The sequence below is a fragment of the Lutra lutra genome, chromosome 1 (genome assembly GCF_902655055.1).
Source record: "Lutra lutra chromosome 1, mLutLut1.2, whole genome shotgun sequence".
NCBI lineage: Eukaryota > Metazoa > Chordata > Mammalia > Carnivora > Mustelidae > Lutra > Lutra lutra.
In genome coordinates, this window is record NC_062278.1 from 197,374,733 (window position 1) to 197,401,526 (window position 26,794).

The following is a 26,794-nucleotide window of genomic DNA, read 5'->3' on the forward strand; positions in this document are numbered from 1 at the left end:
ACAAACGGCCGTCAGGCGCCGGTGCCCGCCCGTCTCAGCCCGCACCCCCTTCAACCCGCCCCCCGCCAGTCCCCGAGACTGGCCACGATCTCGGCCAACCTCTCCGCGGACGAGCTGCGGGGATTTAGAACCCGGACGCCACAACGGGTCCAGCCTCCCTCGTTGCTGCCGCCGCCTCAGCTTACCTTGCCAGCGCCGGCCGCCATAGTGACTCTGACTGAAACCTACCCGGTGCACCGCCACGGGAACGCGCACCCTTCAAGGGCCCTCCTACCCCCTCTCCCGCGCCGTAGTCCGGGGTCGTCACGTGTTCGACGCAGTGGAGGCCATGATGGTCAAGGGCAAAAAAGAGGGCAGGCTAATTTTTAACGCGCTCCAGACGCCATGTTAGTTAAGGGCTGGAAGCTTCAAACCGTGAGACAACCTTTACGACCATTTTGGTTAAGGGCAAGAGAAAATTTGACCTGTTGAAGGTTTTCCAAACAAAACGTGCCAACTTCCTACGTTACCATCTTGGTAAGAAGACACCAACTTTTACTAAATTTTATTTACTATACTTCTCACTGAAAATACCAATGAACGAAGAGAACAGTCCCATCCGAAGGAGATGTTCATTTGCAGTCATCTTAGCTGTGGGCAGCACAGTCCCCCTACTGCCGCCTTAGGTGTGACCAACCAAATTCCCACAAGTCTTGGGATTTGTGCATCAAAATTGAGACCTATTCTCCCCCTGCAAAAGTCTTCGTGAATCCTGCCCAGGGTAAAACCCTCAGTCCCTGCATTCCATTTCGAATGACCCTTCCCATGGGACCTATCACGTCCTCCCTAGGACTCCAGTGCAGATTCTACCCCGGAAAGAATGTGAGTTCAGAAAGTTTAAAATCAAGTTGCTTCCAGAGAGAGGTCAAACAGTTTTCAGTATGAAAAAAATGGGCGAATTGTCCCCGCTCATAATATTATGGTAGACGAGGAGTCATTGGTCTATAGTAGGAAAGAATATAAAATCTAAACGAAATTTTCAAGAAACATAGTGGGAAGGAGTGTTATTCATTTAGAACCAATGATGGTTTCATTCTTCACATTCCTTTCAGAACAGGCTCTACCACTGTGTGACCTTGGGTTTTTCTAATTTTCTAAACCCTTTCAAGTCTCCTTTTCTCATCTATAACCTGGAGATAATATATAACTCACTTTTATTGTGGGAATTCATTTCAATACTTATATATAGGGTTTTCACCCTGTCCTACCTGTCCTAAATTCTATGCTGGGCCCTGGGGACACATACGTGAACAAAACCTCCATCCCTGGGCACCTGGGTGGCTCAGTGGGTTAAGCCTCTGCCTTGGGCTCAGGTCATGGTCTCAGGGTCTTGGGATCCAGCCCCACATCAGACTCTCTGCTCAGCAGGAAGCCTGCTTCCCCCCCCCCCCCGCCCCCACCTCTCTGCCTACTTGCGATCTCTCTGTCAAATAAATAAATAAATAATCTTTGAAAAAAATAAAGGCAATTCAATAGTTAAACAAAAACAAACCAAAAAAATCCTCCATCCCTGCCCTCTGAAAGCAATACCTCGATATTGTGGGATGTGGTAACATAGACACAGGGCTAAGATGGAAGCAAGTACTGAGTACTGAAGATGACAGGGACGGCCTTCTGCAGGAGGTAACTAACCGAACTGAAGGAACGAAAGTAGGAAAACCACAACAAATGAGGTATTTGCTGAATGGCTTCTTAAATTTCCAGGAAGAAAGAATAGCAAAAAAGGAACAAAACTATTTCAAACAGTGGACCAATGTGCCTAGCACATAGTAGTGACAATAAATATTTGATGCATGAATGAAAATTACATACTGTTACTCATTATTACAGGATAAAGTAGAACTGGCACAGAGTGAGTGTGGACGGAAGAATATGCGTTAGATTATAAAGACCTTGTATATTTGTGTATTTTTCTAGGACTCTTCACTAACTTCGCAAATATGTATTTAACTACTACTGTGTTCCAGATACTTTATTCCTGAAAAAAAAAATGATATGTTGAAAAGTTTTAATGTAAGAAGATGAAAAGTTTTCATTTACTTTTAGGCTTCTGTGGAATAAAGTAAGACAGGTCCCTCCACAAATCCCTAATGAGTTCTGTGAATGAATTCTTAAGTTATTTGTGCATAATTTCATTTGTTCATTCTATAAATATTTAATTGAATGCCAACTGGGAAACAACTCCTTTGAAAAGCCCTGCAGCGGGGGCACCTGGTGGCTCAGTGGGTTGAGCCTCTGCCTTTGGTTCAGGTCATGATCTCAGGGTCCTGGGATTGAGCCCCACGTCCAGCTCTCAGCTCAGAAGGGAGCCTGCTTCCCTCCCTGCCGACACCTGCCTCTCTGCCTACTTGTGATCTCTCTCTCTGTCAAATAAATAAATAAAATCTTTAAAAAAAAAAAAAGCCCTGCAACAATGAAAAAACCCCGACTCCCTCAAGCTGCTCACAATTTAGTTGATGACACAGTAAGATACTTGCCCTTGTGAATATAACAAGATTAACAGGAGCAAGGCAGAGTAGTTTATTTTTTAAATTTTAATTCCAGTATAGTTAACATAGAGTGTTATATTAGTTTTAGGTGTACAATATAGTGATTCAATAATTCTATATGTTATTCAGTGCTCATTGAAATAAGTGTATTCCTAATCCCCTTCACCTATTGTACCCATCCCCCTTTGGTTCTTTATAGTTAAGAGTCTGTTTTTTAGTTTGTCTCTTTTTTTTTTACTTTATTTGTTTTATTAAATTCCACATGTGTGTGAAATATATGATATTTGTCTTTCTCTGACATTTTGCTCTGCATTATACTCTCTAGATTCATCTATATTGTTGCACATGGCAAGATTTCATTCTTTTTATGGCTGAATAATATTCCAGTGTGTGTGTGTGTGTGTGTGTGTGTGTGTGTGTGTGTGTGTACGTCTTCTTTATCCATTCATCAGTCAGTGGGTACTTTGGCTGCTTTCATAATTTGGCTATTGTAAATAATTCTGCAATAAACATAGGGGTGCATATATCCCTTTGAATTAGTGTTTTCATATTCTTTTGGTAAATACTGTTGGTATTTACCCAGTAGTAGGATTACTGGATTGTAGGGTAATTCTATTTTAATTTTTTGAAGAATACCCATTCTGTTTTCACAATGGCTGCACCAATTTGTATTCCTATCAGTAGTGTACAAGGGTTCCTTTCTCTCCTCATCCTGGCCAACACTTGTTTCTTGTGTTTTTTATTTTAGCCATTCTGACAAGTATGAGATGATACTTCATTGTGGTTTCAATTTGCATTTCCCTGATGATGAGTGATATTGAGCATCTTTTCATGTCCATTGGCCATCTGTATATCTTTTTTGTAAAAATGTCTGTTCCTGTCTTCTGCCCGTTTTTTAATTGGATTATTTGTGTTTGTGGCGTTAAGTTGTGTAAGTTCTTTATATATTTTAAATACTAATCTTTTACCAGATATGTCATTTGCAAATATTTTCTCTCATTCAGTAGGTTGTCTTTTAGTTTTGTTGATTGTTTCCTTTGCTGTACAGAAGCTTTTTATTCTGATGTGGCCCCAATAGTTTATGTTTGCTTTTGTCTCCCTTGCCTCAGGAGACATATCTAGAGAAATGTTGCTATGGCTGATGTTGGGGAAATTATTGCCTCTTCTTTCTTTTAGGATTTTTATGGGTTCAGATCTCACATTTAGGTCCTTTATCCATTTTTGAGGATTTTTTTTTTAATGCTTTAAGAGAGTGGTCCAATTTCATTCTTTTGGTATGGAAACTGGCTGTCCAGTTTTCCAACAGCATTTTTTTGAAGAGACTGTCTTTTCCCCATTGTATATTCTTGCCTCCTTTGTTGAAGATTAATTGACCATATAACAGCATGCAGCAGATTAAACTGAGACTTGAAAAATGAGTAGGAGTAGGGCAGCTACTCTGGTAGTAGTGAGATAATGAAATTTTAGGCCAAGAAAACATCATAAACAAAGACCCAGAAACTTGAGAGGACAGGACTTTATGGGAATTACATGTAGGCCTATATTACTGAAGCATAAGGGGTGGGAGTTGGTCAAGGAGAGGCTCACAGAAGTGGATTTCAATTGCTGAAGGACCTGAGGCCAAAACAAAGGACTTCAGAACATTTTCATCTTTCTCCTAAGTTAGAGTAATGAAAATCAAGGTTTCTGAATCAGACCCTGCATCACCATTTACCAGCACTGTAAACCATAAATTATTTAGCTCCTCTAACTCTGTTTTCTTATTTGAAAAAAAGTAGATAATAACTCACAGAGTTTTGGGATGCCTGGGTGGCTCAGTTAGTTAAGTGTCTGCCTTCAGCTCAGGTCATGATCCCGGGGTCCTTGGATTGAGTCCCACGTTTTGCTCCTTGCTCGGCAGGGAACCTGCCTCTCCCTCTGCCTTTGCAGCTCCCCCTGCTTGTGCTTTCTCTCTCTCAAATAATTAAATAAAATCTTAAAACGAAAAAAATAAACCCTCACAGACTTTTGTTAGGATCAAGTAAGATAATGCAAAACAAAGTGCCATCATTCCATGATGCCTTGAAAATAGTAGATATATACACAATTTTTTTTTATTCTTACTAGTAGCCTTTCACATACAGTAAGGAGCAAATTGTATTATCCTAATTCATATATGGAGAAACGTGTTCATAAATGTAGAAATAAAAAGTATCTCCTTAAGTTCTACTAAGTATCTCTTTAATGTTAAACAAACAGAAGAGGGTTTTTGTTTTGTTTTGTTTTGTTTTGTTTTTTCTGTGAGAAAAGCTGGGACGCTGTAACCTGGAAGGGTAAAGAATCCTACCAAGCTATGCAGGGTGCAAGAAATGCCAAAATGACATTGAAGACATTCTTCACCCACTGGTATCCAGCAGGCACAGAAAAGTCTTAAATTAAGAAATCTCATACATGAGATATTTTGAATTCTAAGCCATGTGGGTGTTCCTCTCTCAGATTCTGTATCCATACAAGATTTTAATTAAATAAAAAATAGGTCATGTTTTGGGGTGCCTGACTGGCTCAGTCAGTAGAGCATGCTACTCTTGATCTCAGGGTTGTGAGTTCAAGCCCCATGTTGGGTATGGAGCCTACATAAAATATATATGTCATGTTTTGAGAAATTTGGAATAGTAGTATTTTCCAATGTTGTAGCTTTCTCTCCTTTTTAAAATTTTTACCTTTTTAATAGACTGATAACTATTACCACTGCTATGATCCATGATCCATGATAGTTTTCCATTTTAGAAAAGAAAAGACAGGGGCGCCTGGGTGGCTCAGTGGGTTAAGCCGCTGCCTTCGGCTCAGGTCATGATCTCAGGGTCCTGGGATCGAGCCCCGCGTCGGGCTCTCTGCTCGGCAGGGAGCCTGCTTCCTCCTCTCTCTCTGCCTGCCTCTCTGCCTGCTTGTGATCTCTCTCTGTCAAATAAATAAATAAAATCTTAAAAAAAAAAAAAAAGACAAAATTGTAAAATCATTACCCAGTACCATGAGAGATAGGCCATTATTAGCATTTCAGACATGTAGGAGACAACTCTGTAAACTCACTTAATATACAACCCCCCAAGTGCTAATGATCTAATTAGACTTTAACCAATGACACATGATATAATTAATTATGGAAAATTTGCATAATCTGCTTAAACAGAGTATCTAGATTGCAAATTTCAGTAGACAGACTAAAGAGGAGCCTTAGAGTAGTCAAAAATTAAAATTGAGAGTATATAATATTTTTTATGGTACACAATGGGTTATTAAAACTAAAATTTCATCCTCTTTTCAATAAGGAAGGCTCTCCTCATTAGGGAGTTGCTAATGAATGGAAATACCCTGTCATTTCCCAGGTGTCCAGGGTGGAGTGGCCCAGACATTCCAGAGGTACTGCTCATCTGTTTTTGGTCTCTTGGTTCTTCAGGAAATAGAATAAAAATAATTTCCTAATGACAAATAAAGGCTTTTATTTGTCATTTAGCAATCTTTTTCTGTGAATATAAATAGAGGGAATCAGATTAACTCTCGAAAGGATCATGGACAACTTATCCAGCTCCCTAATTTGGCAGGCAAGGAACCTGGGGCTCAGAAAAGGGACTTATATTGAATATGTATTTACCATGTGGCATTTTCCTCAGGACATCTTTGTGTACCATTAATCCCATTTTATAAAGAGGGAAACTGAGGCTCAAAAAGATTAAATGACTGAATTAATTAATTAAATAAATGAATTAAAAGACTAAATGCTAAGTGTAAAGTACATGCCGGGTTTTTTTTTCTTTTTCTTTTTAAAATATCCTTACTGACTTTTTGGATTGATAAAACTAATACATATTCATTGCATATATTCAAATAAGCAAAGTAAGGAAAATAAAAGTCCTCTCTAGCTTCATCACATATCCTCAGTCTAGAGCCAAATACTGTTAACAGTTTGTTAACTATATCTTTCCAGATATTTTTTTAAGCCACAGAACGCATGCTCCCCTCCTTTTTTAGAGAGAGAGAGAAAGCAAGCGCCCAAGTCGGGGTGGAAGGGCACAGGGAGAGGGACGATCCCAAGCAGGCTCCAAACCCAGCGCGGAGCCTGAGGTGGGGCGCAATCTCATTAACCTGAGATCATAACCTGACCCAAAATCGAGTTAGACATTTAACTCATGGAACCACCCAGGAGCCCCTGCATGCCCTTTTAAGAGTACCATATAATAGGGGTGAGATGGAGCCCCGCATCGGTGGTGGGCGTGGAGCCTGCTTAAGATTCTCTCTCTCCCTCCCTCTCCTTCTGCCCCTCCCCCCATTCGTGCTCTGTGTTTCTCTCTAGAAGAAATAAAATCTTAGGGACTCCTGGTGGCTCAGTCAGTTAAGCATCTGCCTTCACTCAGGTCATGATCACAGGGTTCTGGAGTCAGATCCTGCATCTGGCTCCTTGGCCCTTGCTCAGCGGGGAGCCTGCTTCACCCTCTGTCTGCCACTCCCCCTGCTTGATCAGTCTTTCTCTCTCGCTCTCTGACAAATAAATATAATTTTAAAAAAAGAAAATCTTTTTTTTTATTTTTTAAAATATTTTATTTATTTATTTGACACAGAGAGAAAGACCACAAGTAGACAGAGAGGCAGGCAGAGAGCAGGGGAAGCAGGCTCCCTGCTGAGCAAGGAGTCCGATGCCGGGCTGATCCCAGGATCCTGAGATCATGACCAAAGGCAGAGGCTTAACCCACTGAGCCACCCAGGCGACCCAAAAGAAATAAAATCTTAAGAAAAGAAAAAAAGGAAATGGGAATATCAATATTAGGAGCCTTATTCCTAAAAGTGATAAACACTTTAAATCAATAGTAAAAAGTCTGTATGGTAGGGGGTGGGGGGGAAGGAAGGAAAGAAATTGTTGATTTTGTCAGTCTGTGTAAGTCCCCTTTTGATTACTCGAAGTGTTCTCTTGTTTTTTATTATCAATTTAAGATGTTACTGCAGGGGAGGTGGTGTGCCTCCATGGTGCAGTTGGTTAAAGTGACTGACTCTTGGTTTTGGCTCAGGTCATGATCTCAGGGTGGTGAGATCCAGCCCCTCAGTGGGCTCTAGGGTCAGTATAGAGTCTGCTTAAGACTCTCTCTCCCTCTCCTTCTGCCCCTCTCACTCTAACATAAATAAGTAACCCTTTTTTTTTTTAAGATTTTATTTTTTGACAGAGACACAGTGAGAGAAGGAACATGAGCATGGGGAATGGGAGAGGGAGAGAAGCAGGCTTCCCACAGAGCGGGGAGCCCAATGCGGGGCTCAATCCCAGGACTCTGGGATCAGGACCCAAGCCAAAGGCAGATGCCTAACAACTGAGCCACCCAGGCACCCCTAAATAAGTAAATCTTAAAAAAAAAGAGAGAGAGAGCGAGAATGTTATTTGGAATGCAACAAATCCTTAAGAATAAAAGGGATGGGTCAGAAAGCCACGTAAGTTATTTTTTTGACTTTTTATTGGTATATTTGGGTTTGTTTTTAAATAGCTTAGTTACCAATTAAAATATCAAAGATTGTTTATAGGGGCACCTGGGTGGCTCAGGGGGTTAAAGCCTCGGCCTACAGCTCAGGTCATGATCTCAGGGTCCTGGGATCGAGCCCCACGTCAGGCTCGAGCCTGCTTCCTCCTCTCTCGCTCTGCCTACTCCTGTTCTCTCTGTCAAATAAATAAATAAAATCTTTAAAAAAAAAAAAAAACAAGATTGTTTATACGTGGTGTTTTTGTTCATCTGGTGATTTTTTAAAGATTTTTTTTTTTTTTTTTTTTTGTCATAGAGAGAGAAGTGAGAGTGAGCACAGGCAGACAGAGTGGCAGGCAGAGGCAGAGGGAGAAGCAGGCTCCCTGCCAAGCAAGGAGCCCAATGTGGGACTCGATCCCAGGACGCTGGGATCATGACCTGAGCCAAAGGCAGCTGCTTAACCAACTGAGCCACCCAGGCGTCCCCATCTGGTGATTTTTTAAAAAATACTTTAAAAATAGTCTTTATTCTGGGAAAACTATGACTTTTGAATCATCGTTTTTTAATATAATTATTTGTGTTTCCTTTTAATAAGTTTCATTAGAGCTTTTGTTTCAGACAAATGCATTGTTCCTACTACTGTACAACAGATAATGATCAACAGTATCTTACCAAATTGTTATAATATGGGGGATTGATAGATTCTTCAGAGACCTTTGGTCATAAGCAGCACTGAGAAGACTTTGAAATGGAGTGAAGAGACCCAGGCAGTAAGAGGAGTTTAGAGTGCTAGAGTGCCTGCTCCTCCTCCACCCTCATTCCCACCAAGCATGCCCACAGCTTGTGGAGTCTGCTGAGCTTTGTACAGGGCTAATTTCATGGGTGTGTGACCTTACACAGGGACTGCACTTAGAAGGACTCTGCTGTCTTGAAGTTCTTAATACTTTTTTTTTTTTTTTCTTAAACAAAGGGGACCCTCGTTTTCCTCTTGCACTAGGTCCTTCAAATTATGGAGCTGGTCCTGCCCCCAGTCTCCTCTCTACAAGGCTAGCATGCTGACTAGCACAACACATGCTATAAGAGAAATTAGTGAAGAAGCATCCCTATAGAAATGAGTGAGACCTTTTTAAGTGAAACCAGACAGGTCCATCTCCCCATTTCCTGAAATCTAACTATATAACTTGGTATCAGTGGTGAAGATGATTGCAGAAAAAACTTGCCTTGATTTTATAATTTATCCTCTCACTCTAGATTAGATTCTGAATTTATTCTTGGAAATGATAATGAGAATAATACAGAATCAATATAGAATCTCTGCCCATTAAAATGTTGTACTTTATTATAAATTTTTATTACAGAAAGTTTCAAATGTACAGGAAAATTGAAATAAAATTACAATGAATGCACATATATACCCCTCCTTGATTCAAAGTTGTTACCATTTAGCCAAATTTGCCTTATTTATCTGGTTTTCTCAACTTTTTGACAATAACTTGCAAACACCAATACACTTTGCTCCAAAATGCATACTGATCTCAGCATGCATTTCCTAACAATACAGACATTATCCTAAATAATCACACTATATGAGATTAGGGTTTTTTAATTATCTTATTTTTAATGTAGAAAACATAAGCATAAAGAAAAGCCACCCATAATTCCAGTGCCCAGAGATAACCCCTATAAACAGTTTGGTGCTACCCAGAAAAAATGGCATCATCTTGTACCCATTGCTTTGTCGACATAGAATGAAGCACCACTCCTTTTTTTCACCCTTCACAAGAACATTTTTCATGCTTTCTGTGGTAGGCAGTATAATGTTCCTTCAAAGATATCCATGCCCTAATCCCCAGAACTTATTATGTTCAGGACATGGCATAGGACACTTTGCAGGTATGTTTAAGGGTACAAAACTTGAGCTGGGAGATTATTCTGGATTATCTGGGTGGATCTACTTTTAATCACATGAGTCCTTAGAATTAGAAGAGGGAGGCAAAGAGTAGGTCAGAGAGATGTGATGTGAGGACTCACCCTCTTGCTGACTTTGAACATGGAGGAAGGGGGGACCATGAAGTAAGGAATGAAGGAAGCCTCAAGAGGCTGGAAAAAGGCTAGGAAACTGATACTAACTTTCCTAGAGATTTCAGAAGGGAACTCAGTTCTGCCAACACTGCAATTTTAGCCTAGGGAGACCCAGTTGGAATTCTGACCTACAGAATTTTAAGATAATAACTTCGTGTTGTTTTAAGCGACTGAATGTACGGTAATTCATTATAGCATCAATAGAAAATGAATACACTTCCCCATTTGTATTTGTCTTTGAAATAATAATCTTTTATTATTTAGGACACTTTTGTCTGAGTGATTTTCCTCTTCCATTTGGCTTTGAAAATGATAATGATTAATGCAATGGAAAAAATAAAGGCAGGACCCATTGGTTTTGCTCTGAGAGGACAACTAGATCTCCTATGGTGTTTCTCATCAGGGCTGGACTGGTACATTTACAGACTAATGTAAAAGGGGGGGAGATTTCTCTATAGTCCTAAGAAGTTCATTTGGAGGGGTACCTGGCTGGCTCAATTGGTAGAGCATGGAACTCTTGATCTCAGGCTTGTGAACTGGAACCCCATATTGTTAGAGTTTACGTAAAAAATTCCTTTTCACTTGGAATTATGGAAACTGACTTGTTTTGTGGAAAATAGTTTACTCTTAATCTCTTTCACGGAACTTTGTACTTGCCTTCCATAGCACTTGTAACAATTCGTAAGGGGGTACGAGCCTAACATCTTCACGAGTGTTTGCTTTCCCTCTGGACTATAAGCATTTCAAGAGTAAGAAGCCTGTCAGATTTTGCTTTCTGTTTTTTTTTTTCAGCATCTAGCACACTGGCTGGCACAAAAGAAACAAACATATTTGTGAAATGATTGGATCTTTGGCTATGAAAGATCTGGTTCTTGAGTAGCTAATGTGAAGCTAAACTGCTCTGCACAATAGTATTTAAAATAATGTTAAAATATATATAACATTAAAATAACTCTTTTTTTTTTCTCTTTAAGAAAAAAAAAAAGCCGTGTTTCAGCATGAACTTGGGAACCTCTTTGCCAATGATTACGCTTTTATGGAGATTTCTTTCCTGGATACAGATTCAGACTGCACTGTCTGAGTGTCTTTCTGGAGACATCGATGTGTTCTTGAATATGTGTGAGTTCCTTCCAAAAGTCCTCTGAGGAGGTCAGGAACAGACTGTCAGGAAAGACAAACAGTGGTGTCTTCACTTCCGGCTGGCAGCAGGCCCTAGAGTCCATCAGGCAGGGAGCCTGCCCTGGGCTACTGTGCTCAAGTCAGATTGTATTTCACCACGCTGAACACCCAGGAGGAGCAGTCTGGGGGCAGTGGAGTTAAAATAACTGCTAAGTGGGGTCCCCTTGCTAGAAACATTTCTAAGAGCCACAGCTAACAGAAAGGTTGCTCTGTTTTTCCAGGAACAGTCACTTCCGCGGGTGTGAAAGTGGAGCGTCCTTAGTGAGACTGAACAGCAGTGTGATGAGCCTGGAAAGTACTTCCATGCTAAGCTTTAAGGAAGGAAGGGTGTACCCGGGCACCACATTTTTTTTTTTTTAATATACAACCTACGTCACTGTTCTGTTTGGGCAAGTAGAAACACTTTTTTTTTTTCTTTCCTAGTCAGCTGTTACTGGTTAGGCAGGCAACAGAAACTAACCCTGGACAACCTAAGCCTGTAGAAATTATTGGAAAGATGTGGGAGAAACTCAGAGAATGGAACTAAATGCTAAAGAAGCAAATCTCAGGAAGGATGGGAAGCAAAGTTAATCAGCAACAAGAGCCAATAAGCAGCCTATCCTTAGGAGGCCTCTTCAACACCAACTTCAGGAGAAATCAACTCGCCCCCTTTCATTCCTTGAGTTCCTCTCCTTGAGATTCAAATGCCACAGAGACCACTGATCCAGGTTGGGTTACAACCCCATCTCATGGCCAGAAGGGTGGGGGACTTTGAAGGACCATCCAACTAACTCTGTATCCAATGAAAGAGGGATGGTTTTCCAAAGCTATTGTCAGGAGAAGAGGAGGGATTGCTGGGCAGGCAGAAGTTCTTGATGTCGACTTATCAGTTTACTCACTGAGTGTGCATTCAGGAAAATTAGTCTTCTCTTTGAGCCCCTTAGCAAAGAGGTTTAGCTGCCTATGGAATCCAGGCCAATAACCTCCTATGTGACCTTAGACAAATCATAAACCATCTCTGAGCCATAGTTTACTTATTTATAAAATTTATTGAACAGTTTGGACCAGATGATTCCTAATGGCTTGTAGAGTGGAAAGAGCCAGAAGAGATGGTGTCATCCCAGATACTGGCAGTGTGACCTTGGCTGACTCATTTGCCAATTTTGGGTTTTCCCGGGTAAAATAAAGTAGACCCCTTTAGGTTCCTTATAGCTCTTAGATGGGAGTAGCCAGGTTAATCCTTCTCCCCACAAAATCAGTGGGATACCCTTGTTTTCAGGAAACACACACTGGAGTATTAAGGGGTAAAGGAGCAGTATGTATGCAACCTACTCTTTTCTTTATTATTATTAACATATAATGTATTATTAGCCCCAGGGGTACAGGTCTGTGAATCGCCAGGTTATGCAACCTACTCTTAGATAATTCAGGAAAAAAAACATATATTATATATATATATATATATATATATATAGAGAGAGAGAGAGAGAGAGAGAGAGAGAGAGAGAGAGGAATGTGACCAAACTTTTTAAAAGTAATGGATTTGAAGGTTGCCTAGGTGGCTCACTTGGTTAAGCATCTGCCTTCAGCTCAGTTCGTGATCCTAGCCAGGGTCCTGGGATCGATCCCTGCATCTGCCTCCCTGCTCATGGGGGAGTCTGCTTCTCCCTCTCCCTCTGTGTCTCCACTGTTTACGCTCTCTCTCACAGGCACACTCTCTCTCAAATAAATATATAAAATCTTTTTTAAAAAGTAATGAATTTGAATAAAATGGGAGTTCTTTGTGCTAGTCTTAAAACTTTTCTCTAATTATTTCAAAATGAAGTTAAAACAAAAGTCGATAGGGAGGGCAAAAGGAAATCTGCTCCTCCACTTGCATATCCAAAGGACTTCTGATGAATTATTTGTATGACAAATGAATATTTGTATGTCCGTACTGCTAGATCCAAACTCTCTAGGGGAAGTTGTGAGTGCCAAGGCATGAATTCTACAGGGAGTTCCCACTGTTAGTGGGACAAAGCTCCACTGTGGGCCTGGAAGACACTGGGTAAAATCTATCTATTTACTCCTCCTGAGGAGTCTCACTAAGTGGGTAGGGATTTCTTGTTGGTTTTTATGCTGTTCTGTTGTTTCAACAGTTGTTTGGGGGAACATATTACAGACACAGCATATCTTTAATGCTTTGTTCTTTTAATACTCATTATAACCCAACAAATGTCTCTACTAAGCACTTATCAATTTTATTTGAAGCCAAATATTACTACCTTCACACAGTCATTTTTTTAAATTTTTTAAATTTTATTTTGAGTGATCTCCATGCCCAACGTGGGGCTTCCACTCATGACCTTGAGATCAAGAGTCCCATGCTCTAATGACTGAGCCAGCCAGGCACCCCACACACAGTCATTTCTTATTCCAAAATGATTTCAGTATCTAGAGGGGATACTCATTGCAGGATTATATTAGCAAAATGTTGAGAGCGACCTAGTGGTCCATTAATTAGAGTACTGGTTAAATATATTCATGCAATGAAAAATTGTATTGATGGTAAAGAAGAATGAAGCATCTGCCTAAAGTGACTATGGAACAATCTTTGGCTTAAAAATAAATGAAGCAATTCTGTATGCATGAATATGGAACAATCCCCAAGGTATAATTTTAAAAGCAACATGTAAAATCATGTGTGAGTATAATACTATCATATTAAAAACCTGCTTGAATGAGTAAGCGATGAGTGGACAATTAATGTCCTTGCCTTCTCAGCATATTACTGTATATAAATGCAGAGCATTTTCTGGGAAGATATACAGGAAATTAGTAACAATGGTAACCTCCAAAGAAAAGAGTGATGGGCGAAGGTATGGAACTGGGGAATAAGAATGGGAGAGAGGGGACGCCTGGGTGGCTCAGTTGGTTGGACGACTGCCTTCGGCTCAGGTCATGATCCCGGGGTCCCAGGATCGAGTCCCACATCGGGCTCCCAGCTCCATGGGGAGTCTGCTTCTCCCTCTGACCTTCTCCTCGCTCATGCTCTCTCTCACTGTCTCTCTCTCAAATAAATAAATAAATAAAATCTTAAAAAAAAAAAAAAAAAGAATGGGAGAGAGACTTGCTTTTCACTTAACATCTTTTGAGTTTTGTACCAAATTTAATGTAGGCATCATTGCCCCTTTAAGAGTAAATGCTTAGGGCCCATTCTTATCATATAGGCCTAAGTGAAGATAAATGGCCAAGGAATTTGTGCTATTAGGGTGTGAACATTCTGAATACTGAGTTCATGGCTTCTCATCTTTTTGCTCCCACAAAAGTTAGCCCTTGTCTTTGCATGTAGTAGTCACTTAAAAATCTTTTTTATTTTTTAAAGTTTATTTATTTATTTATTGTAGTAATCTCTAGACCCATTGTGGTGTACACAATGGGTCTAGAGATTACTACACCCGAAATCAAGAGCCACATGCTCCCCTGACTGAGTCAGCCAGGTGCCCCAATAATCTTTTTATTGAATTGAGTTCAATTGCATTGATTTGCAGGCTTTTAGGGGCACTTCTTGTGTACATTTTTACTTGCTGGTTTATTCTAGGTGTATTAGCCCTTCATGTGTTTTCTTCTTTTCTATCCTAAAGGAAAAAAGATAAAATATTCATTTTGCATTCTTAAGAATTTAAAGATTAGCCAGTCAGTGGATATAAATTTCTGCCGCCTTTCTGGAAGGCATTTTGGTGTCATAAACCAGCATGTAAAACATGTTCGGGTTGTAACCCGTAATCCCATCCTTCGCATTTTATCCTAAGGAAATAATTACACAGTTCAGAAAAAGATGTATGCACAAGAATATTTATTGCTGTGTTGCTAATAGTACTGAAAATCTAGAAACAATTTAAATGTTCATGGGTAGATAAATGGTTAATTAAAGAATGGTATGTCAAAATCTTTAAAAAAAAAAAAAAAGGGGGCGCCTGGGTGGCTCAGTGGGTTAAGCCGCTGCCTTCGGCTCAGGTCATGATCCCAGGTCCTGGGTTCGAGCCCCACATCGGGCTTTCTGCTCAGCAGGGAGCCTGCTTCCTCCTCTCTCTCTGCCTGCCTCTCTGCTTACTTGTGATTTCTCTCTGTCAAATAAATAAATAAAATCTTAAAAAAAAAAAAGAATGTTATGTCCATCTAGGCCGCCCATTAAAAATGATGATCCACTGTATATTCCTCTTTTTAAAGATTTTATTTATTTATTTGACAGAGAGAGAGAGAGAGAGAAAGAGAAAGAGAGAGAACAAGCAGGGGGGAGCAGCAGGAGAGGGAGAGGGAGAAGCAGGCTCTGCTGAGCAGGGAGCCCGTATCCAAGTCCCTGTGATCATGAGCTGAGCCAAAAGCAGAAGCTTAACCAACTGAGGCTCCCAGGTGTCCCTCCACTGTATATTTCTTGATGAGGGAAGATATCTATAGCATATTGTTAAGTGATAGACTGTACATATATGTGATCCCATTTTTATCAAATTTCATAATAGACCATTTCACTATATATAAATGTATACCTGGGAGAAATTCTATCAAAAATTCTATCAAAAGTCAAAATTCTATCAAAACTAAAAATGTTTATCCCTCTATGATGAGTGATTTTTAAAATTTTCTGTCTGTATTTTTTTTCATACTATTTACATTTTCTTCTGGACAACACGTTATAACACTTTTACCAAAAACTGAAACTATTAAAAAACAAAAAGCATTCAAATGATTTCTCTAGTTTTACTCTTTGATTCAATAAATATTTGTTGAGTAGGCCCAAGTGTCCTAGACTTATCTTTCCTATTTTACAGTCTGCAGATTTTTCTATGTGCCCAAGTGAGAAGATATTGAATTGAAATTAAATAGTTATTAAATGTAGCTTTAAAGGCCACCTGGGTGGCTCAGTCGTTAAGCATTTGCCTTCAGCCCAGGTCATGATCCGTATCGGGCTCTCTGCTCAGCGGGAAGCCTGCTTCTCCCTCTCCCACTCCCCCTACTTGTGTTCCCTCTCTCACTGTGTCTTTCTCTGTCAAATAAATAAATAAAATCTTAAAAAAAAATAAATGTAGCTTTAAGTTTTAAAAACTTAAGCATCAGGAAAAAATCAGAATAATAGTTTTCTCTGGGAGAGGTTGGGATAGAGATTGCTCAGGATGGGGTATGAAGGGACATGTTAGGGTGATGGTATGTTTTCGAGTTTTGGGCTACAGAGATAATATGCATTTGTCAAAACTCAGTAAATTCACTCTTAAGGTTTGTGCATTCTTACTAACATTAAGGGAAGAAAAGATCTGAGATTTGTGCATTCCTACTAACATTGAGGGGAAGAAAAGATTTGTGCATTCCTTCATATGTCAATTTTACAACAAAAGAAAATAAATAAATAAATAGGATTTCAGTTAGTGATATTGATATCTGGAATTTACTTTAAAATGAACCAAAAATAAGATAGATTAAAGATGGTTTGAAGAATGGATAGATACCTAATAACATAGCTATAATAAACCATCAGTTGTAGACTCTAAGTGGGGTGTGTACATGTGTTCATAATAAAATTTTTAAGCCCCAATCATTTATTAATATACTGAATAGATAAATATATTTTATCTTTGTAAAGTAAATTCAGCAGATTGAGTTCTAGAGGTTGCCCCCAAGAGAATCTCAACCTTTTTGGATAGATAAGCTATACAAATACATATACGTACATATGACATAATTAGTGACATGGCTAGCTTCATGAGTGCATTCACCATATAGTGAATTTCACTAAATTCACCAAATAGCACAACACTGTGCTATTGCTGTATTGAAATTCTTTAAAATTTCTTAACGTAGGGCCTTGCATTTTCATTTTTGCTGGGCCCTGTAAATTATGTAGCTGTTCTTGACTAATGGAATAATAATATCACTAACATATTATTTTCTCCCTATGTCAAGCATTATTTTTTAATTTTTTTAATTAATTAATTAATTTATTTTAATTTATTTGACAGACAGAGATCACAAGTACGCAGAGAGGCAGGCAGAGAGAGAGGAAGGAAAGCAGGCTCCCTGCTGAGCAGAGAGCCGGATGCGGATGCGGGGCTTGATCCCAGAACCCTGGGATCATGACCTGAGCCAAAAGCAGAGGCTTTAACCCACTGAGCCACCCAGGCGCCCCTATGTCAAGCATTATGTTAATCACTTTATATACATTATCTCATTGAATCCTCAAAGAAAGGACTAAAGTGGTAGGTCCTATTAATATCCCCATTTTACAGATGAACACACTGAAACTCAAAGAAATTAAGTTATTTGCTGAAGTTTACAGATTTATTGTACCCTCACTATACATAGTAGTGCAGTACACATGGTAGATACTCAATATAATGTTTATTGAATAAATAATAATAATGGTTTCCATTTATTGAGCCTCGAATGATCTTATTGAAACCTGAGATGATCTCCCCTAATCCATACTCCCCGCCTTTGGCACTACTACCTCAAGGCCACATTCCCTGACACCCTAATTTAGGTCAGGTCTCCTTTTATGATACCCTAGGCTTCTTCTTTATAGCACTCATAGCACATGTAATTAGGTAGTTCTTTGTTTAATGCCTGTCTTCCCTTCTAACTGGAATCTAAGTGAGGACAGTGGCTTGCTTTTATCTCAACACTCTATTCCCAGCACCCAATGTTGTACCTGGAGCACAGCCTGGCTGCCTGCCAAGGTTTGATTATATATTTTCTTGTTGTTGTTGTTGTTGATTATATATATTCTCACTTAATCTTCAACCCTGGGAGGTATAGATTGTTACCATCATTTTCCAGGTGAAGAAACCAAGGATCAGAGACATTAAGTCTGAGTTACCCCACCATAGGGGAAGCATCATCACTGTAATGTGGTCCTATATTTGCCCTACTCCAAAATCTCATCATTTCTCTGAAGCCCACTGTTTCCACATGATAATCCGCTTGACATTATTTTCTGTCTCTAGGCACCACTTACTCCTGTAGTATCTCTTTCAGCTCCTATTTTTGTTGTCTGACCTCGGGGCTCTCTAATGAAGAGGAGCATGCTTTCCAAGAAGTAATTACAGCAGGTGACATAACCAGGCTGGCTGTAGCCAGGGTTTTATTTTTTAACCTTGATGAGTAAAGCAGCTGGAAACACTGCCCTCTAAAAGCAAAAGATCCAGTTTCCCTTTGGTACTAATTCTTCTTTAGTTCTGGGAGACACCTTGGAGTGATCTCTTGGGCTATGTAAATTTAAAGCAATCAACCATGTCTAGTTCTTGGGGAAGGCCCCAAAATAATTAAGGTAAAGCAGATAGTAAAGTAGATGCTTTGAGCTGTTAATAAAACATCTCTTAGTAGTTCTCTGCCACTACAGATTATTATTTCTGTAAGTGTGAATGTAGACTGTCCTAGGCTTAGGCATCACTGAGTATCTTTGCAGAGTTGAGAGAATTATTCTTTGGGCAATTGTTTGTGAGGGTCATGGAAGTGGGATGAAAAAGAATGCTGGGAGAGGGCACAGGCTTATTTCCTTTAGCCAGTGTTGGAAGAGAGACAGTGAACAAAAAAATAAAGAGCACTCGGCCCAGCATGCCATGGTGTGGATTACTGAACTCCACCTGTGGTGTTATTTAAAGACTGAAAATCCAGGACCTTAGGAATTGGACTGGTGCCGAATTATGTTGTCCTTTGTCTTTTGTAGGACATAGGGCAAAAGAACATCATCTGGCAGCATTAGAGTTTCAGAGGACCTGGGTTTGTGTGATTTGAGGGTAAGTTTAGACAGTGGACCTCTCAGAGTAACCCCTGCTAATAGCAATGTGAGTTACTCAATTACATTTCTTTTCAAGTATTTCCCAAGCCTTCTGAACAGACTTGTTAACGTCACAGCCAGCTCTTAGTTGTGCCCTAGAGCTTGTCCCACTTTCTCTGAGGAATAGCAAGAGTTTTCCAAAGTCGGTGGTAGAAGCAATGGTGACAGTCATCTGTACAAGCCAGTGGTGCCCAGCGGGGCTGCATCCTCATGGGGTGATAGATGTCAGGGCTATAGCAGGTCCAGAAACTTGGGTATAAGAACAGAAAGGATTGATCCTGAGGACACAGGAACTACATCAGAAATGCAGAAGAGGAACAGGTTTCTATGAAGGCGTATGCCATCATAATTTGAACACTAAAAGTATGTATGGTATTTTGTCATCCCTGGCTAGTGAGATAGGATGTTTATTTGTTACTCTGTACACCTTAGCCAGTCTCCGAGACGGCTCCCATTTTGTTGTATTCATGTCCTTCTGTAGTCTTCTCCCACAGTGAATCAGAGCTAGTCTATGTGAACAACAGACTATGGCAGAGGTCATAGCCGGTGACTTCCAAGATTGGCTTGTGAAGGACTTTTTTCTGCTTTGGTCTCTTGGACAGTCTGCTTTGGGGAAGGCCAGCAATCATATGAAGACTCTTTCTTTCTTCCTTCCTTCCTTTCTTTCTTTCTTTCTTTCTTTCTTCCTTTCTTTCTTTCTTTTCTTTTTTAACTTTAAGTGCCTTTTATTCAGTCATATGAAGACTCTTAATCAGTTCTGTGGAGAGGCCCACAAGAGGAGAAACTGAGGCCTCCATCAACATCCAGCACCAACTTGCCAGCAATGTGAGTAGGCCATTGGAAGTGGATCTTCCAGTCCCATTCAAGCCCTCAGGTGACTGTAGCCCCAGCTGACATCTGACTGAACCTCATGAGAAACCCCTAGCCAGGGCTTTCCAGCCAAGTGGCTCCCACATTCCTGACCCATAAAAACTATGAGAGATAATAAATGTTTATTATTATTTTAAGCCACTAAGTTTTAGAATAATTTGTTATGCAGCAATAAATAAAACACTATACTAAAGATGTCATAGAACAAATGTCTATATGAAACTCTGCTTAAATAGGTCAGAAAAGTCTTCAGAGAAAGGGACATGAGTTGAGTCTTTAAGCATAAGTAGGAGCTTGAAGGTGGAGGTAAGGTAAAGGGGAATCATTTAAGGCAGAAGGAATAGCCTAGCCATAGGGCCAGACGTAAGAGGGCATGACTCGTTTGAAAAACAGTAATCAGTTCAGCATGACTGGGATGCAGTATGTTTAAAGAATGAGATAGAGAGAGATTAGAAGAGTAAATAGGAACCAGTTCACAAAGAACCTTATATGCTAAGCCCAGGTATCTGTCTTTTTATCCTGAAGGCAATGAAGAGCCATTGAAGAATTTTTTAGCAGACAACTGACATGATCACTTTCCAATTTACAATTCTAAATTGTACATTCTAGAGTGGTGGCCAAATGGAAGGTGGATTGGAGGCAGAAAGGCCATGGAAAAAGCTATTGCAAGTCCAGGAACTAAGCCATTAGTGTTTGAACTAAGGCCTTAGCATTGTGAACAGAGAAGGGGGAATTGATTAGAGGGATTTTAGGAGGTATATTTTTTAGAATGTGAGGGATGGGGGCACCAGGTGGCTCAGTGGGTTAAGCCTCTGCCTTCGGCTCAGGTCATGATCCCAGGGTCCTGGGATCGAGCCCCACATCGGGCTCTCTGCTCAGCAGGGAGCCTGCTTCCCCCTCTCTCTCTGCCTGCCTCTTGCCTACTTGTGATCTCTCTGTCAAGTAAATGAATAAGTAAAATCTTACAAAAAAAAAAAAAAAGAATGTGAGGGATGAGGGAAGATGTAGAATCTAGGAGGAGAAGCAAGTTTTGAGGCAGTGAGTTTGAGTGGTCTGTGGTCCAGGTAAGTATGAACAGTGGGCCACTGGGAACACTGGTTTGTCATGGAACCCAAAAGAAGGCAAGGTCAGGCTGAAGAGGGACACTTAAGTTTTGAAGGCTTTTTCATGCAAGCATCCCTTAATAAAAATGTAAATAAGCCCATGGGTGGAATAAAATCTCAATAAAATTAGGGTGTTAGGTTTATCTTTCACTGATAGCAAAGCCATTTAGAAATAAGATTTATAGCAAGAACCCAGGAGAGGATTGAAGGAAGAGAATTAAAACCAGGTATAAGTAGTGAGAGTTAACTCAAGGACCATTTTTTTTTAAAGATTTTATTTATTTATTTGACAGAGATCACAAGTAGGCAGAGAGGCAGGTGGGGGGTGGGAGCAAGCTCCCTGCTGAGCAGAGAGCCGGATGCGGGGCTCGATCCAGGCCCCCGAGATCATGACCTGAGCCGAAGGCAGAGGCATAACACAGAGCCACCCAGGTGCCCCTCGAGGACCATTATTTTTAAGTGAACTCTTCACCCAACGTGGGACTCAAACTCACAATCCTGAGATCAGGAGTTGCATGCTCTACTGGCTGAGCCAGCCAGGTGCCCCTTGAAGACCATTTTTTAAATATCTTCCAGTTTTGCTGGGGATTCAACCTCAGCAGACCCTGGTGACTGATTAGATATAGAGATTGAAGGATAGGGCAAAGTCTAAAAAATTATTTGCCCTTCCAAATAAGTTTCCTTTTATTTAGATCCATTTCTTTCATCACCTCTAATATCTTATGGTCTATGGCCCATCTATTTCACTGTTGTAATTTTTTTTTCAAATTTAATTATGTTTCTGTTTACTTTGCTTATATTCTAGGAAGTTTGTATCAGTTTCATAATTTTCTACTTCCTTTTTGTTTTTCCTTTTTCCTCTTCCTGCTTTTTGTGAACAAAAGAAAATAAAATGCCTCCCTTTATTAAATGTATAATAGGTGTGGCTTGATTTCTTTTATTGAGTATTTTCCAGGCAAGGTACAGGTCTTGATTTCATTGTCAATTGCCTTCTAATACTTTGAAATTGTTTTTCAATTAATATAGTGATTTTCATCTGTAATACCTAATTATGGTCTTGAACCTAACACTCTTAGAGTTGGATTTCAACCAGTTCACCTAATTTGACCTGATCTACTTATCCAAGAACCATGTATTTAGAAATATCATGTAGATAAATGCAGTGTCCATATCCTTAGCATTTTAGGGATCATAGAAAAATAACTTACAGGTCAAATAGTCTTGTGATCAGCTTAGGAAGAAAAATTATTGTGAAAAATGTGATAAAATCTCAGACATTGAACAGTCCTTTTTACGTTGGTTGTTTCAAAAAATATTTCTGCCTCAGTAAAAAAATTAATATCAGTGGAATTCATGTCGTCTTATTGGTGGAAATAACTGTGGTTTTAAAAAAAAAAAACACTTAATTTTTGCTAGCAAGGAAGCCCGAGGAAAGTAATGCTAAAAATGAGTAAATGGAGTTGAGTATTTTTACCAAAGTGCTTCGTGGTTAGCATGAAGAGACACCACTTAATGTACCTAACTTTTCAACATTTAATTGATAAAAATGGAGGCTTAGTAGAAATTATTCAAGGAACAAAATGTCTAGTTAATATTTTAAATTTAGCTTTATATTAAACTGTTTTACAGCACAATTAAAGGTAATATTGCAGAATCTTAATAGATTTTTTCTAAGATAAAACATTTTTCCGATAACATAATTGACACAGGCTCATTTAAAAAATTCGGTTAATCCAGAAAAGCAGGAAATAAATTGAATTACATAAACCTCACTAGCCACAGAGAAGCATTATTAACATTTTGTGAACTTGCTTCCAACTGTCTCTTCATATATTTATTTTCATATGCATATGTGTGCACATGGTTTGACTTGCATAGAATCATACTCTACATTCTGTTCTGTAAACTGATCCTTTCATTCTGTAACACATTGTGGACACCTTTCCACATCTATAAATATAGATCTGTTCCAGCTCTCTAAATAGATACATAGTATTACACTTTATATAAATACCATATTTAATCAACTATTCTCACATTGTTGAACATTTAGTTTGTTCCCAAGGTTTTCCTTTAGTTAGTAATGCCATAATGAACATCCCTATCATATTTCTTTATTTCCTTTCTTCCTTCCATCCTTCAAATAAAACATGGCTCAGAGTCCCCACTCATCAAGGTAGGTAAGATTTATTTCTGGTATTCCCCATTGCAGCAAACTGTACAAGACCTCTTGGGTTTGAGGGGTCCTGGGACACTGAACTGGGGATATGCTATTAATTCTCCTCTTTCTGGCCTGAGACAGCCCTCCCCAGAGTGTGGCTGGCAAAGCAGCCCAGCACTGAGGGTCTTAGTGCTTTGTAACCTGTTTCCAGGACATCCTGTAGCCATCCCAACCTGCGTACCGTCCTTTGCTGGGTGCTCTGAGAGAGGGAGACACTTGGACCTCGTAAAATGCGACAACCTCTTCCTAGATTCAGTGCCGACTTTACCTAAGAAGTCTATTTTCTTGAAGAGATGGGAAAATGGGGGAACTTCCACTCAATCTTTCCAGATAAACCTATAACAGACAACTAGACAGTTGATGTTGGAGGAGTTACTGAACCTCCTTAAACCTCAAACTCTTTATCTGTAAGGTAGCAACAAATAGCAACTCCATCCCACCAACCGTAGAGGCCAAAACACTAAGCTTTCTTTAGCCCCTCTCATTCTCTCACTGCCACTCATATTCTGCCTCCCAAAACTCCTAAATAATTCAGAATCTGAACATGCCTCCCACCTCCACTGCTTCTACCTTGGGCTATGCCTCTGTCATGCCTCACCTGGATCTTTGTGGGAGGCTCCCAGCAGATTTCCCTGATTCTGCGCTCGTTCCCCCGTGATCAATTTTCCAGGCAACAGCCCCTAATTCCTTGAAGGCTATGACTTTACATCTAACTTAGAGGAAAAGGCAAAATTCTTAGACTAACCCATAAAGCCCTCCTACAGGTATAGCCCCACTTCCCTTCTACTCCAACCCTTTTCTTCTTCGGTCACTCTCTCCTTGACAAATCATGTCAAGCAGACTTTCTGCATTTGCTTTTCTCTCTCTCTCCAGTTATCCTCAAGGCTGTCAGTTGTCTCTGTTCAGGCACTTGCTCAAACCATTCCCTTTACCAGTATCCCCATACCCTGCTTCATTTTTCCCTTTCTTTTTAGGCAGGATTCACCACTGACATACTGTATGTTTATTATTTGTCCTTTTAAACTGCAATGTAAACCTGTTGAAGGAAGGGAGTTGTCTATTTAGTTTTTAAATGCCTAGAGGAGTGCCCGGCACACCTTAGGAGCACAATATTTGCTGAATGAATGAATGGACAATCATAATAATCATTACCTTTCAGAGTCATAGTAGGAATTCATTCTGATATAGAGTGCCTACCAAATAGTAAAGACTAAGTAAATATAGATTGTTGAAATAGATTGTTGAAATATCATCATCATCAAGTTTAAACTTGGCTTTGAAGGATTAGGAAAGATTAGGAAAAAGGCATTCCAGCAAAGAACTGACTAGCAAGAGGCCTACAAATAGGAAATACTCTAGAGGTAGGTGTAACCTGCACTAAAAGTACATGAGAATACTGAATATTGGTGAGAGATAGGACTGGAAATGCAGGGTTGGGGCAGAATGCAGAGAAAATGAAACTTAAACATCAGAAGGCTAGATTTGTCCCTAAAGGGGGGAACCATCCAAGATTTTCAGCAAAGAACAATGTAAGATATTGGTTTATGAAACCTTTGGCCATGATCAATTATCCTTCGTTGCAAAGTTGCATTTTCTAGCTTGTGCAAGGTGGGTTTGTTAATCAGAGACAACAATGATTTTCTTTAAGAAACTCGGCTGAGGGGCGCCTGGGTGGCTCAGGGGGTTAAAGCCTCTGCCTTCGGCTCAGGTCGTGGTCCCAGGGTCCTGGGATTGAGCCTCCACATCAGGCTCTCTGCTCAGCTGGGAGCTTGCTTCCCTTCCCTCTCTCTGTCTGCCTCTCTGCCTACTTGTGATCTCTGTCTGTCAAATAAAAAAATAAAATCTTAAAGAAGAAGAAGAAGAAGAAGAAGAAGAAGAAGAAGAAGAAACAACTCAGCTGAATTTTTGAGGGGTATAGGCTGATAAGACCTGGCCTGCAACCCCATCAAAGACCACCCTCTTTTCATGTACACGTAAAACATGCTCCATGTGGCAAAAAAAGCCTTGGTGAGTCACTCTTAGCCAAGTCTGAGTTGCCAGCTCCCTCCTCTTTCATGATTCTAATTTGTTTAACCTTTGGATTAAGTTCTCTTCAGACCTTGGCTGTGTTTCATGTCTTACTTTTTCCACTTCACATGCAATTTCTGACCAGGTCTCTCTCTATTACATAACCTCACTTCCGGTTAAAATGGGAAAGGGCAGTCCTGGGACCAACAGTATTGGCATTACCTGGGTGCTCGTTAGAAGTACAGAATCCTCATACCTACCCAGCCCCAATGAATTAGAATTCACATTTTAACAAGATCTCTGCTGATCTGTGTGCACATTAAAGTTTAAGAAGCACTATCCTTAAGCATTCCTTAAGTAATGCTTGCATCAGCATCTTTTAAAAGCCCCCCATCACCTTAAATAAACATACAGGAGGGATGTCTGAGTGGCTCAGTCGTTAAGTGTCTACCTTTGGCTCAGGTCATGATTCCAGGGTCCTGGGATTGAGTCCCACATGGGCTCCTTGCTCAGTGGGGATCCTGCTTCTCCCTCTGCCCGCCTCTCCCCTTGCTTGGGCTTGTGCACATGCTCTCTCTCTGACAAATAAATAAATTAAAACATTTGGGGTGTTTTATTTCCTTCTTTCTTTCTTTTTCTTTCTTATTTTAAAGATTTTTATGTATTTACTTGACCGAGAGAGAAAGCAAGAGAGGGAACACAAGCAAGGAGGAATGAGAGAAGGGAGAAGCAGACTTCCAGCTGAGCAGGGAGCCCAACCCAGGATCCTGGGATCATGGCCTGAGCTGAAGGCAGACACTTAATGACTGAACCACCTATGTGTCCCAGGTGTCTGTTTTCTATTTTGTTGTTGTTGTTGTTGTTGTTATTTGTTTTGTTTCTAAAGAAACTTTCTGGATGAGTCTCTCTAACCACTCTCTCCAACTAGAGAGCTGTCCACACTTGACTTTCTGTATAGAAGATCTGAAGAACGGACTGCTCTGAATGTGCAGTGTTTCTCAAGGTAAAATTCTCAGATCACCTACATTTCAATAACCAAGAGCCTTTGTTAAAAATGCAGATTCCCGGGGGCACCTGAGTGGCTCAGAGGGTTAAAGCCTCTGCCTTCGGCTCAGGTCATGATCCCAGGGTCCTGGGATCGAGCCCCACATCGGGCTCTCTGCTCGGCAGGGAGCCTGCTTTCTCTCTCTCTCTCTCTCTCTGCCTGCCTCTCTGCCTACTTGTGATCTCTGTCAAATAAATAAATAAAATCTTTAAAAAAATGCAGATTCCCGCCCTCTCCCATCTTACATCTGTTAAATCTGACTTTTTAGGGGAAGTGCAAATCACTTTTTCTACTAACCTCTGATATATAATAACCATCAAAGAACAATCAGAGAACTCTCAGTGGCAGAAATAAATGCAGTTTCCAACTATACTAGCTCCCCTTCTCCACACTGAATTCTCTTTCTAGCTTTGACTCCACTCTCTCATCCAGTCCTGCAGTGGGTTATTTGAAATGCAGTAATGACTCTATTGTTAGTGCCATTCTATAAGAGATCTCA

The 26,794-nt window shown here is 40.1% G+C and overlaps 1 long non-coding RNA gene across 1 annotated transcript; it reads left to right on the forward strand.

Moving 5' to 3' along the window:
* The first annotated feature begins 436 nt into the window (after positions 1-436).
* Positions 437-26,253, forward strand: LOC125078530 (uncharacterized). Its single transcript, XR_007120919.1, has 3 exons — positions 437-861; positions 19,783-19,874; positions 26,179-26,253. It is a non-coding gene; the product is annotated as an uncharacterized LOC125078530 (long non-coding RNA).
* Positions 26,254-26,794: the final 541 nt, after the last annotated feature.